Genomic DNA, 12,121 nt, shown 5'->3' on the forward strand with positions numbered 1-12,121 from the left:
AGTAAATACATGAAAAGATGTTCAACTTCATTAATAATCATATAAACATAAATTAGATATAGCTGTTAATATGGTTAGGCTTTGTGTCCCCACTGAAATCTCATCTTGAATTGTAGTGTTTGTAATCCCCGCTTGTTAAGGGAGAGACCAGGTGGAGGTAATTGAATCATGGGGGCAGTGTCCCCCAGGCTGTTCTCGCGATGGTGAGTGAGTGCTCACGAGATCTGATGGTTTTATAAGCGGCTCTTCCCCTTACTCGCAGCCCTTCTGCTTCCTGCTGCCGTGAGAAGAAAGTGTCTTGCTTTGGTTTCCTGCCGTGATTGTAAGCTTCTTGAGGCCTCCCCAGCCATGCTAACTGTGAGTGCATTAATTCTCTTTCCTTTGTAAGTTAGTCTCAGCAGTTCTTTATAGTGTTATGAAAACGGACTAATACAGCTATTTTTACCCACCTGGTTAAAAAAATATTGATATGACCTACACTGTAAGGGTTGAGGGGCAATGGGAAATCTCAAATGTTGTTGATGAAAGCGTAAATAGGACTTTTGGGGAGGGCCACTTTGCATTAATTATCAAAACTGTAAATGCACCCACCCTTGACCTAGTAATTCTACTTCTAGGAATCTATTCTATAGAAATACTAACATGAATACACAAGATTATACCAGGTGCTCAGCACAGTATTGTTTTTAATAGTGAAAAACTGAAAAGAACCAAAGTGAACAACAATATGAGGGAATGGTTACATAAAATGTAATACAACTGTGTAATGGAGGCTAAACAACCATTGCCAACAATGCGTAAGCTCTGTGTACTGAAGTGGAAAGATATAGATGTATGTTAGTATAGTAAAGAAAGCAAACTGCAAGATAGGGTGGGTGATAAAAGCTATCATTACACATAGTGTTTTGGGGCAGCAGTGGGCAGGGGAATTAGTCATGTTGGCTAACAGTTTCTGCCATGATCCACTTTTGGCAACACATTCATTTGAATTTCCGGAATAATTGAGATAACTTTCAGGTGACACCATGAAGGGTCTTTGAAGGGATTACACTGTGAGACTCTCAATAAAGAAAGCTGAACTTGCCAGACACTGTCTCATGCTTGTAATCCCAGCACCGTGGGAGGCCGAGGTGAGTGGATCACCTGAGGTCGGGAGTTCAAGACCAGCCTGGCCAACATGGTGAAACCCCATCTCTACTAAAACCACAAAAATTAGCCAGGCGTGGTGGCGTGCGCCTATAGTCCCAGCTACTTGGGAAGCTGAGGTGGGAGGATCACTTGAGCCCTGGAGGTTGAGGCTGCAGTGAGCTGAGATTGTACCACTGCATTCCAGCCTTCGTGACAACGTGAGACTCTGTCTCAAAAAAAAAAAGAAAAAGGAAAAAAAAAAGCTGGACTTGTCTTAGGCTTTGAAATATAATAACAATAATAGTCAATGGAGATATGGTGCTGTGTGCCCAGCACTGTTTTTGAGTCCTTCACATATACGAATCCAGGCAGGCTTGGGTTCAGATCGTAGTTTTGCCACTTAGTAGCTCTAGGTCCCAAGGGAGGACACTCCCTCCCTTCTCTGAGTGTCCTTTGGTAAATAAGGAGACTGCTTGAAAGGTGGTGACCTTGGTGAGGCACCCACTTCCTGCACACAACTCTCCACAATTCACTGTCACCCTAGGGGTCACTTTCTTTAACCCTAATCATGCGAATTCAAAGCTTAAGCTTAGCTTATTTACCAGTTTCCTTTTTTTGTAAAGCTCTGCTATCAACTTTCCTAAGATTTATTCATGGATTGGCTTCAAATGTTCTATTCTTGAACTCTTAGGGCACCTCTCTGAGTCTTGAAGTTATTCGGTGTCAATTTTATTACTTCTCAGTCTAAGTTGTACTGCCCTCCATGACGCACCGGAAGCCTCTGGCTGTGTGTGACATTTTATTTTATTTATTTATTTTTTATTATTATACTTTAGGTTTTAGGGTACATGTGCACAATGTGCAGGTTTGTTACATATGTATCCATGTGCCATGTTGGTTTGCTGCACCCATTAACTCGTCATTTAGCATTAGGTATATCTCCTAATGCTGTCCCTCCCCCCTCCCCCAACCCCACAACAGTCCCTGGAGTGTGATGTTCCCCTTCCTGTGTCCATGAGTTCTCATTGTTCAATTCCCACCTATGAGTGAGAACATGCAGTGTTTGGTTTTTTGTCCTTGTGATAGTTTACTGAGAATGATGATTTCCAGTTTCATCCATGTCCCTACAAAGGACATGAACTCATCATTTTTTATGGCTGCATAGTATTCCATGGTGTATATGTGCCACATTTTCTTAATCCAGTCTATCTTTGTTGGACATTTGGGTTGGTTCCAACTCTTTGCTATTGTGAATAGTGCCACAATAAACATACGTGTGCATGTGTCTTTATAGCAGCATGATTTATAGTCCTTTGGGTATATACCCAGTAATGGGATGGCTGGGTCAAATGGTATTTCTAGTTCTAGATCCCTGAGGAATCGCCACACTGACTTCCACAATGGTTGAACTAGTTTACAGTCCCACCAACAGTTTAAAGTGTTCCTATTTCTCCACATCCTCTCCAGCACCTGTTGTTTCCTGACTTTTTAATGATGGCCATTCTAACTGGTGTGAGATGGTATCTCATTGTGGTTTTGATTTGCATTTCTCTGATGGCCAGTGATGATGAGCATTTTTTCATGTGTTTTTTGGCTGCATAAATGTCTTCTTTTGAGAAGTGTCTGTTCATGTCCTTCGCCCACTTGTTGATGGGGTTGTTTGTTTTTTTCTTGTAAATTTGTTTGTGTTCATTGTAGATTCTGGATATTAGCCCTTTGTCAGATGAGTAGGTTGCAAAAATTTTCTCCCATTCTGTAGGTTGCCTGTTCACTCTGATGGTAGTTTCTTTTGCTGTGCAGAAACTCTTTAGTTTAATTAGATCCCATTTGTCAATTTTGGCTTTTGTTGCCATTGCTTTTGGTGTTTTAGACATGAAGTCCTTGCCCATGCCTATGTCCTGAATGGTATTGCCTAGGTTTTCTTCTAGGGTTTTTATGGTTTTAGGTCTAACATGTAAGTCTTTAATCCATCTTGAATTAATTTTTGTATAAGGTGTAAGGAAGGGATCCAGTTTCAGCTTTCTACATATGGCTAGCCAGTTTTCCCAGCACCATTTATTAAATAGGGAATCCTTTCCCCATTGCTTGTTTTTGTCAGGTTTGTCAAAGATCAAATAGTTGTAGATATGTGGCATTATTTCTGAGGGCTCTGTTCTGTTCATTGATCTATGTCTCTGTTGTGGTACCAGTACCATGCTGTTTTGGTTACTGTAGCCTTGTAGTATAGTTTGAAGTCAGGTAGCATGATGCCTCCAGCTTTGTTCTTTTGGCTTAGGATTGACTTGGTGATGCGGGCTCTTTTTGGGTTCCATATGAACTTTAAAGTAGTTTTTTCCAATTCTGTGAAGAAAGTCATTGGTAGCTTGATGGGGATGGCATTGAATCTATAAATTACCTTGGGCAGTATGGCCATTTTCACAATATTGATTCTTCCAACCCATGAGCATGGAATGTTCTTCCATTTGTTTGTATCCTCTTTTATTTCATTGAGCAGTGGTTTGTAGTTCTCCTTGAAGAGGTCCTTCACATCCCTTGTAAGTTGGATTCCTAGGTATTTTATTCTCTTTGAAGCAATTGTGAATGGGAGTTCACTCATGATTTGGCTCTCTGTTTGTCTGTGATTGGTGTACAAGAATGCTTGTGATTTTTGTACATTGATTTTGTATCCTGAGACTTTGCTGAAGTTGCTAATCAGCTTAAGGAGATTTTGGGCTGAGACAATGGGGTTTTCTAGATATACAATCGTGTCATCTGCAAACAGAGACAATTTGACTTCCTCTTTTACTAATTGAATACCCTTATTTCCTTCTCCTGCCTGATTGCCCAGGCCAGAACTTCCAGCACTATGTTGAATAGTGGTGAGAGAGGGCATCCCTGTCTTGTGCCAGTTTTCAAAGGGAATTCTTCCAGTTTTTGCCCATTCAGTATGATATTGGCTGTGGGTTTGTCATAGATAGCTCTTATTATTTTGAGATACGTCCCATCAATACCTAATTTTTTGAGAGTTTTTAGCATGAAGCGTTGTTGAATTTTGTCAAAGGCCTTTTCTGCATCTGTTGAGATAATCATGTGGTTTTTGTCTTTGGTTTTGTTTATATGCTGGATTACATTTATTGATTTGCATATGTTGAACCAGCCTTGCATCCCAGGGATGAAGCCCACTTGATCATGGTGTATAAGCTTTTTGATGTGCTGCTGGATTCGGTTTGCCAGTATTTTATGGAGGATTTTTGCATCAGTGTTCATCAAGGATATTGGTCTGAAATTCTCTGTTTTGGTTGTGTCTCTGCCAGGCTTTGGTATCAGGACGATGCTGGCCTCATAAAATGTGTTAGGGAGGATTCCCTCTTTTTCAATTGATTGGAATCGTTTAGAAAGGAATGGTACCAGTTCCTCCTTGTACCTCTGGTAGAATTTGGCTGTGAATCCATCTGGTCCCGGACTCTTTTCGGTTGGTAAGCTATTGATTATTGCCACAATTTCAGAGCCTGTTATTGGTCTATTCAGAGATTCAACTTCTTCCTGGTTTAGTCGTGGGAGGGTGTATTTGTCGAGGAATTTATCCATTTCTTCTAGATTTTCTGGTTTATTTGCCTAGAGGTGTTTGTAGTATTCTTTGATGGTAGATTGTATTTCTGTGGGATCGGTGGTGATATCCCCTTTTTCATTTTTTATTGCATCTATTTGATTCTTCTCTCTTTTCTTCTTTATTAGTCTTGCTAGCAGTCTATCAATTTTGTTGATCTTTTCAAAAAACCAGCTCCTGGATTCATTAATTTTTTGAAGGGTTTTTTGTGTCTCTATTTCCTTCAGTTGTGCTCTGATTTTAGTTATTTCTAGCCTTCTGCTAGCTTTTGAATGTGTTTGCTCTTGCTTTTCTAGTTCTTTTAATTGTGATGTTAGGGTGTCAATTTTGGATCTTTCCTGCTTTCTCTTGTGGGCATTTAGTGCTATAAATTTCCCTCTACACACTGCTTTGAATGTGTCCCAGAGATTCTGGTATGTTGTGTCTTTGTTCTCGTTGGTTTCAAAGAACATCTTTATTTCTGCCCTCATTTCATTATGTACCCAATAGTCATTCAGGAGCAGGTTGTTCAGTTTCCATGTAGTTGAGTGGTTTTGAGTGAGTTTCTTAATCCTGAGTTCTAGTTTGATTGCACTGTGGTCTGAGAGACAGTTTGTTATAATTTCTGTTCTTTTACATTTGCTGAGGAGAGCTTTACTTCCAACTATGTGGTCAATTTTGGAATAGGTGTGGTGTGGTGCTGAAAAAAATTTATATTCTGTTGATTTGGGGTGGAGAGTTCTATAGATGCCTATTAGGTCCACTTTGTGCAGAGCTGAGTTCAATTCCTGGATATCCTTGTTAACTTTCTGTCTCGTTGATCTGTCTAATGTTGACAGTGGGGTGTTAAAATCTCCCATTATTATTGTGTGGGAGTTTAAGTCCCTTTGTAGGTCACTCAAGACTTGCTTTATGAATCTGGGTGCTCCTGTGTTGGGTGCATATATATTTAGGATAGTTAGCTCTTCTTGTTGAATTGATCCCTTTACCATTATGTAATGGCCTTCTTTGTCTCTTTTGATCTTTGTTGGTTTAAAGTCTATTTTATCAGAGACTAGGATTGCAACCCCTGCCTTTTTTTGTTTTCCATTTACTTGATAGATCTTCCTCCATCCCTTTGAGTCTATGTGTGTCTCTGCGCATGAGATGGGTTTCCTGAATACAGCACACTGATGGGTCTTGACTCCTTATCCAATTTGCCAGTCTGTGTCTTTTAATTGGAGCATTTAGCCCATTTACATTTAAAGTTAATATTGTTATGTGTGAATTTGATCCTGTCATTATGATGTTAGTTGGTTATTTTGCTCATTAGTTGATGCAGTTTCTTCCCAGCCTCGATGGTCTTTACAATTTGGTATGTTTTTGCAGTGGCTGGTACTGGTTGTTCCTTTCCATGTTTAGTGCTTCCTTCAGGAGCCCTTTCAGGGCAGGCCTGGTGGTGACAAAATCACTCAGCATTTGCTTGTCTGTAAAGTATTTTATTTTTCCTTCACTTATGAAGCTTAGTTTGGCTGGATATGAAATTCTGGGTTGAAAATTCTTTTTTTTAAGAATGTTGAATATCGGCCCCCACTCTCTTCTGGCTTGTAGAGTTTCTGCTGAGAGATCAGCTGTTATTCTGAGGGGCTTCCCTTTGTGGATAACCCTACCTTTCTCTCTGGCCGCCCTTAACATTTTTTGCTTCATTTCAACTTTGGTGAATCTGACAATTATGTGTCTTGGAGTTGCTCTTCTCGAGGCGTATCTTTGTGGCGTTCTCTGTATTTCCTGAATCTGAATGTTGGCCTGCCTTGCTAGATTGGGGAAGTTCTCCTGGATAATATCTTGCAGAGTGTTTTCCAACTTGATTCCATTCTCCCCATCACTTTCAGGTACACCAATCAGACGTAGGTTGGTCTTTTCACATAGTCCCATATTTCTTGGAGGCTTTGTTTGTTTCTTTTTATTCTTTTTTCTCTATACTTCCCTTCTCACTTCATTTCATTCATTTCATCTTCCATCACTGTTACCCTTTCTTCCAGTTGATTGCATCGGCTCCCGAGGCTTCTGCAATCTTCGCGTAGTTCTCGATACTTGGCTTTCAGCTCCATCAGCTCCTTTAAGCCCTTCTCTCCATTGGTTATTCTAGTTATCCATTCATCTAATTTTTTTTCAAAGTTTTTAACTTCTTTGCTATTGTTTTGAATTTCCTCCCGTAGCTCAGAGTAGTTTGATCGTCTGAAACCTTCTTCTCTCAACTCATCAAAGTCATTCTCGGTCCAGCTTTGTTCTGTTGCTGGTGAGGAACTGCGTTCCTTTGGAGGAGGAGAGGTGCTCTGCTTTTTAGAGTTTCCAGTTTTTCTGCTCTGTTTTTTCCCCATCTTTGTGGTTTTATCTACTTTTGGTCTTTGATAATGGTGATGTACAGATGGGGTTTTGGTGTGGATGTCCTTTCTGTTTGTTAGTTTTTCTTCTACCAGACAGAACCCTCAGCTGCAGGTCTGTTGGAGTTTGCTCGAGGTTCACTCCAGACCCTGTTTGGCTGGGTGTCAGCAGCGGTGGCTGCAGAACAGCAGATTTTCATGAGACCACAAATTCAGCTGTCTGATAGTTCCTCTGGAAGTTTTGTCTCAGAGGAGTACCTGGCCAAGTGAGGTGTCAGTCTGCCCCTACTCGGGGGTGCCTCCCAGTTAGGCTGCTCAGGGGTGAGGGACCCACTTTAGGAGGCAGTCTGTCTGTTCTCAGATCCCCAGCTGCGTGCTGGGAGAACCACTACTCTCTTCAAAGCTGTCAGGGACATTTAAGTCTGCAGAGGCTCCTGCTGACTTTTTGTTTGTCTGTGCCCTGCCCCCAGAGGTGGAGCCTGCAGAGGCAGGCAGGTCTCCTTGAGCTATGGTGGGCTCCACCCAGTTCGAGCTTCCTGGCTGCTTTGTTTACCTAAGCAAGCCTGGGCAATGGCGGGCGCCCCACCCCCAGCCTCGCTGCTGCCTTGCAGTTTGATCTCAGATGGCTGTGCTAGCAATCAGTGAGACTCCGTGGCATAGGACCCTCCGAGCCCGGTGCGGGACACAATCTCCTGGTGTGCCGTTTTCCAGGCCCGTTGGAAAAGTGCAGTATTAGGATGGGGCTGACCCGATTTTCCAGGTGCCATCTGTTACCCCTTTCTTTGACTAGGAAAGGGAACTCCCTGACCCCTTGCGCTTCCCGAGTGAGGCAATGCCTCGCCTTGCTTCGGCTTGCGCACAGTGCGCTTCACCGACTGTCCTGCACCCACTGTTTGGCACTCCCTAGTGAGATGAACCCGGTACCTCAAATGGAAATGCAGAAATCACCCGTCTTCTGTGTCACTCACGCTGGGAGCTGTAGACTGGAGCTGTTCCTATTAGGCCATCTTGGCCCCACCCCTATCTTTGATGTCTTTCCATTCTTCTCTTGATTCTCTTGAAGCCTCTGCTTCAATAAATACATACTAGGTCCTTTGAGCAATCTCTTAATTCTTCTCCTACTTTGTATTTTTTCTTCATGATTCATTTCACTAACCCATAAGCTATTTAATCTTTCTAAGAAAATTAAACCAAGCCAACCCAACAAATGAAAAATCTCACTGCTCAAAATTCCATGATGATTCACCTTCCCCCATCTTTTTTGGAAATGTAATCCTCACTTCAGTAATGATAGCCCATGTCTACCTTTTCCAATTTAGCTCTCGTGAATCTTTTTCTCAGATCCTCACCTTCAGTAAAGGTTTTATGAATCTGTGGCTAGGACGTGAATAGTCCCACTCATGACTTGTTGCTCGTTTTATCTTGTTCATGAATGCCCTCTCCTTTTGCTATGCTTTATAAACTTTTCATTATAAAACTTTTAATCAGCAGAAAAATAGAATACCATGCTCCTTTTTATTTACTACCTTGTTTTAACACTCATTAGCGTTTTGAAATGCTTGACCCTCATTTTTCTGAAATATTAGAAATAAATCACAAATATTGTGATATTTCATATTTCGAGATAGTTCATTATGCATCTCTAAAACTAAGGGTATTTTCTTATTTTATTATAATAGTCATATTAATATTTTCTTTTTTAATTATACTTTAAGTTCTAGGGTACATGTGCACAATGTGCAGGTTTGTTACATATGTATGCATGTGCCATGTTGGTGTGCTGCACCCATTAACTCATCATTTACATTAGGTATATCTCCTAATGCTATCCTTCCCCCTCCCCCCGCCCCATGACAGGCCCCAGTGTGTGATGTTCCCCTTCCTCTGTCCAAGTGTTCCCAGTGTTCAATTCCCACCTCTGAGTGAGAACATGCGGTGTTTGATTTTTGTCCTTGTGATAGTTTGCTGGTAACAATATTTTCTTTACATCCCTAATGAAGTAGTTAAAAATTCCTAATTATTTTAAAAAGTTGTTTTAGTTTTGTTTACAAGTCCATTTTTTAAAGCAGATTTAATTGACTATAAAATTGAGAAGGAAATACAGAATTTCCTAAATATCTCTTGCCCTGATACATGAAAAGCCTCCCTTATGCCTTCAACCAGATGTACACTTGTGGCACTCCATGAACCTACATGGGTACATCATTATCATCCAATGTCCATATTTAACATAAGGGTTCACCTGTGCTCTTACACATTCTATAAACTTTGACAAATGTATCAACCATTATATTAATATACTGAGTATTTTCAGTGCTCTAAAAAATCCTTTGTCCTCCACCTATTTATCTCTCTGTCTTCTCTGTTCTTCCTTTATGTTCTTCCTTTATGAGAATGCCATATAGTTGGAAACATACAGTTTATAACTTTTTTATATTGGCTTCTTTTACTTAGTAATATGCATTTAAGTTTCCTCCATGTCTCTGCATGACTCTCATTTCATTTGTGTGTTGAATAATACTCCATTGTCTGAATGTTCCACTGTTTTATTTATCAATTCGCCCACTAAAAGGCATTTTGGTTGCTTCCAAGTTTTGGCAACTATGAATAAAGCTACTATAAACATCTATGTGTAGGTTTTGGTGTGGACATGTTTTCAACTCATTTGGGTAAATAACAATGAGTGCAATTGCTGGATCATAAAATAAGGGTATATTTAGTTATATAAGAAACTGCCAGAGTGTCTTATGAAGTTGCTATACCAGTTTGAATTCTCACCAGCAATGAATGAACCATCCTGTTGCTCCTCATTTCTGTCAGGGTTTAGTTTTGTTGGTGTTCTGTATTTCAACCTTTCCAATAGGTGTGTAGCAGTATCTTTTTTTGCTGCTTTAATTTGCATTTCCCTTATGACATATGATATGGAGCATTTTTTTCATCTGCTTCTTTGCCATTTGTAAATCTTCTTTAGTGAGGTGTTTGTTAAAGTCTTAGTTTTAAAATCAGGTTGTTTAGTCTCTTATTGTTGAGTCCTAATAATTTCTTATATGTTTTGGATAATGGTATGTTATCACATAAGTCTTTTGCAAAGACTTCTTTCCCAGTCTGTGGCTTGTCTTTTCATTCTCTTTATAGTGTCTTTTGCAGAACAAACTTTTTTTTAAATTTTAAGTAAGTCTAGCTTATCAAATTTTACTTTCTTAGATTATGCCTTTGGTTTCATAACCAGAAGGCATTGTCAAACTCCAGGCCATCTAGATTTTCTCCTATGTTATATTCTAGCAGTTTTATAGTTTTGCATGTTATTTTGTCCCATGACCCATTTTGAGTTAATTTTTGTGAAGCGTACAAGGTCTGTGTCTAGACTTATGTTTTTACATATAAATGTCCAGTTATTCCAGCACCATTTGTTAAAAAAATGATCTATTATTGGCTGGGCGTGGAGGCTCACGCCTGTAATCCCAGCACTTTGGGAGGCTGAGGCGGGTGGATCACGAGGTCAGGAGATCAAGACCATCCTGGCTAACATGGTGAAACCCTATCTCTACTAAAAATACAAAAAATTAGTGGGCGTGGTGGCAGGTGCCTGCAGTCCCAGCTACTCAGGAGGCTGAGGCAGGAGAATGGCGTGAACCTGGGAGGCAGAAGTTGCAGTGAGCTGAGATGTGCCTCTGCACTCCAGCATGGGCAACAGAGCGAGACTCCAACTCAAAAAAAAAAAAAAAAAAAAAGATTATCATTGCACCGTTGTATTACCTTTGCTTCTTTGTTAAAGAAAAGTTGGCTATATTTACGTTCATCTGCTTCTGGGCTCTCTGTTCTGTTTCATTGACCTGTTTGTTTCTTCACTGTCTTGATTACTGAAGCTTTGTAGTAAGTCTTAAAGTCAGGTAGTGTCAGTTCTCTGACTTTGTTCTTTATTTTCAATATTGAGTTGGTTACTCAGAGTCTCCATATAACTTAATAATCAATTCATTGATATCCAGAAAATAATTGTTGGAATTTGATTGTGATTACATTGAATCTATAAAGTTGGGAAGAACTGACAGCTTGACAACACTGAGTCTTCTCATATATGAACATGGAATATCTCTCCATTTATTTAGTTTTTGTTTGATTTTTTTTTTTCAGCAGTTTTGGACTTTTACTCACTTAGATTGGTATGTATTTTTTTAGAGTTACACTTAAGCATTTTATTTTTGGGGGTGCTAATGTAAATAGTAGGGTCCTTCTCTTTTTAAGATTTCAGATTCTACTTGTTTGTTGCTGGCATATAGGAAAGCAATTTACTTTTGTATATTAGTGTTGTATTTTACAATCTTGCTATAATTGTTTATTAATTCCAGAGGTTTTCTTGTTGATTCTTTTGGATTTCCTACATAATGATCTTGTGAAGAAAGGCAGTTTTATTTCTCCCTTTCCAATCAGTATGCCTTTATTTCTTTTTCTTGTTTAATTGCATTAGCTAGGACATACAGTTGAAAAGTTGTGATAAGAGGGAACAGCTTTGACTTATTCCTGATTTTAGTGTGAAATCTTTGAGTTTCTCACTACATTTACATTTGGTATACCTTTTTGACATATCCTGAAGAGAAGGACTACTTGCTTACAGCACTCCAAACAACAGCAGATGATAGTCATAAAATCCAAACAAACAAATGAAGTAATGTAAAATGTAATGAAATGTAACATTAAATATGATGTTAGCTGTAGGTTTCTTGTAACTATTTTTTCTTTATCAACTTGAGGAAGTTCCCCTCTTTTTTTAAACTCAGGATTCAAATAAGTTCCACACATAGCATTTAGTTGTTATACATTTTAAGTCTCTGCAAATTCAGAACAGCTCTGCCTTTACATGCCATTGGCTTGCTGAAAAAATTAGACCAGTTGCCTTCTAGAATAAGGCACATTCTTTATTTGTTTAGTTGCTTACTCATGGTGTTTAACTTGTTCCTCTTGTAACTCCTTTATTTTCTGTAAATTGTAGGTTAGATTGTAAGTCTTGGTTTAAGGCAAGCTTGATACTTTGGCAAGTATGCAGAGGTGATGCAGTGTATTTCGCTGC

General features: G+C 39.6%; 1 long non-coding RNA gene across 3 annotated transcripts in view; it reads left to right on the forward strand.

The window, feature by feature from the left end:
• The first annotated feature begins 251 nt into the window (after window positions 1–251).
• LOC134736835 (uncharacterized) overlaps window positions 252–12,121 on the forward strand; it is a 279,550-nt gene continuing 267,680 nt past the window's right edge. For all 3 annotated transcript variants that reach the window (XR_010121199.1, XR_010121200.1, XR_010121201.1), the window contains exon 1: window positions 252–357. This is a non-coding gene — a long non-coding RNA (uncharacterized lncRNA). The remainder of the gene's footprint in view (window positions 358–12,121) is intronic.

Source organism: Symphalangus syndactylus, chromosome 5 (assembly GCF_028878055.3).
Source record: "Symphalangus syndactylus isolate Jambi chromosome 5, NHGRI_mSymSyn1-v2.1_pri, whole genome shotgun sequence".
Lineage (NCBI taxonomy): Eukaryota > Metazoa > Chordata > Mammalia > Primates > Hylobatidae > Symphalangus > Symphalangus syndactylus.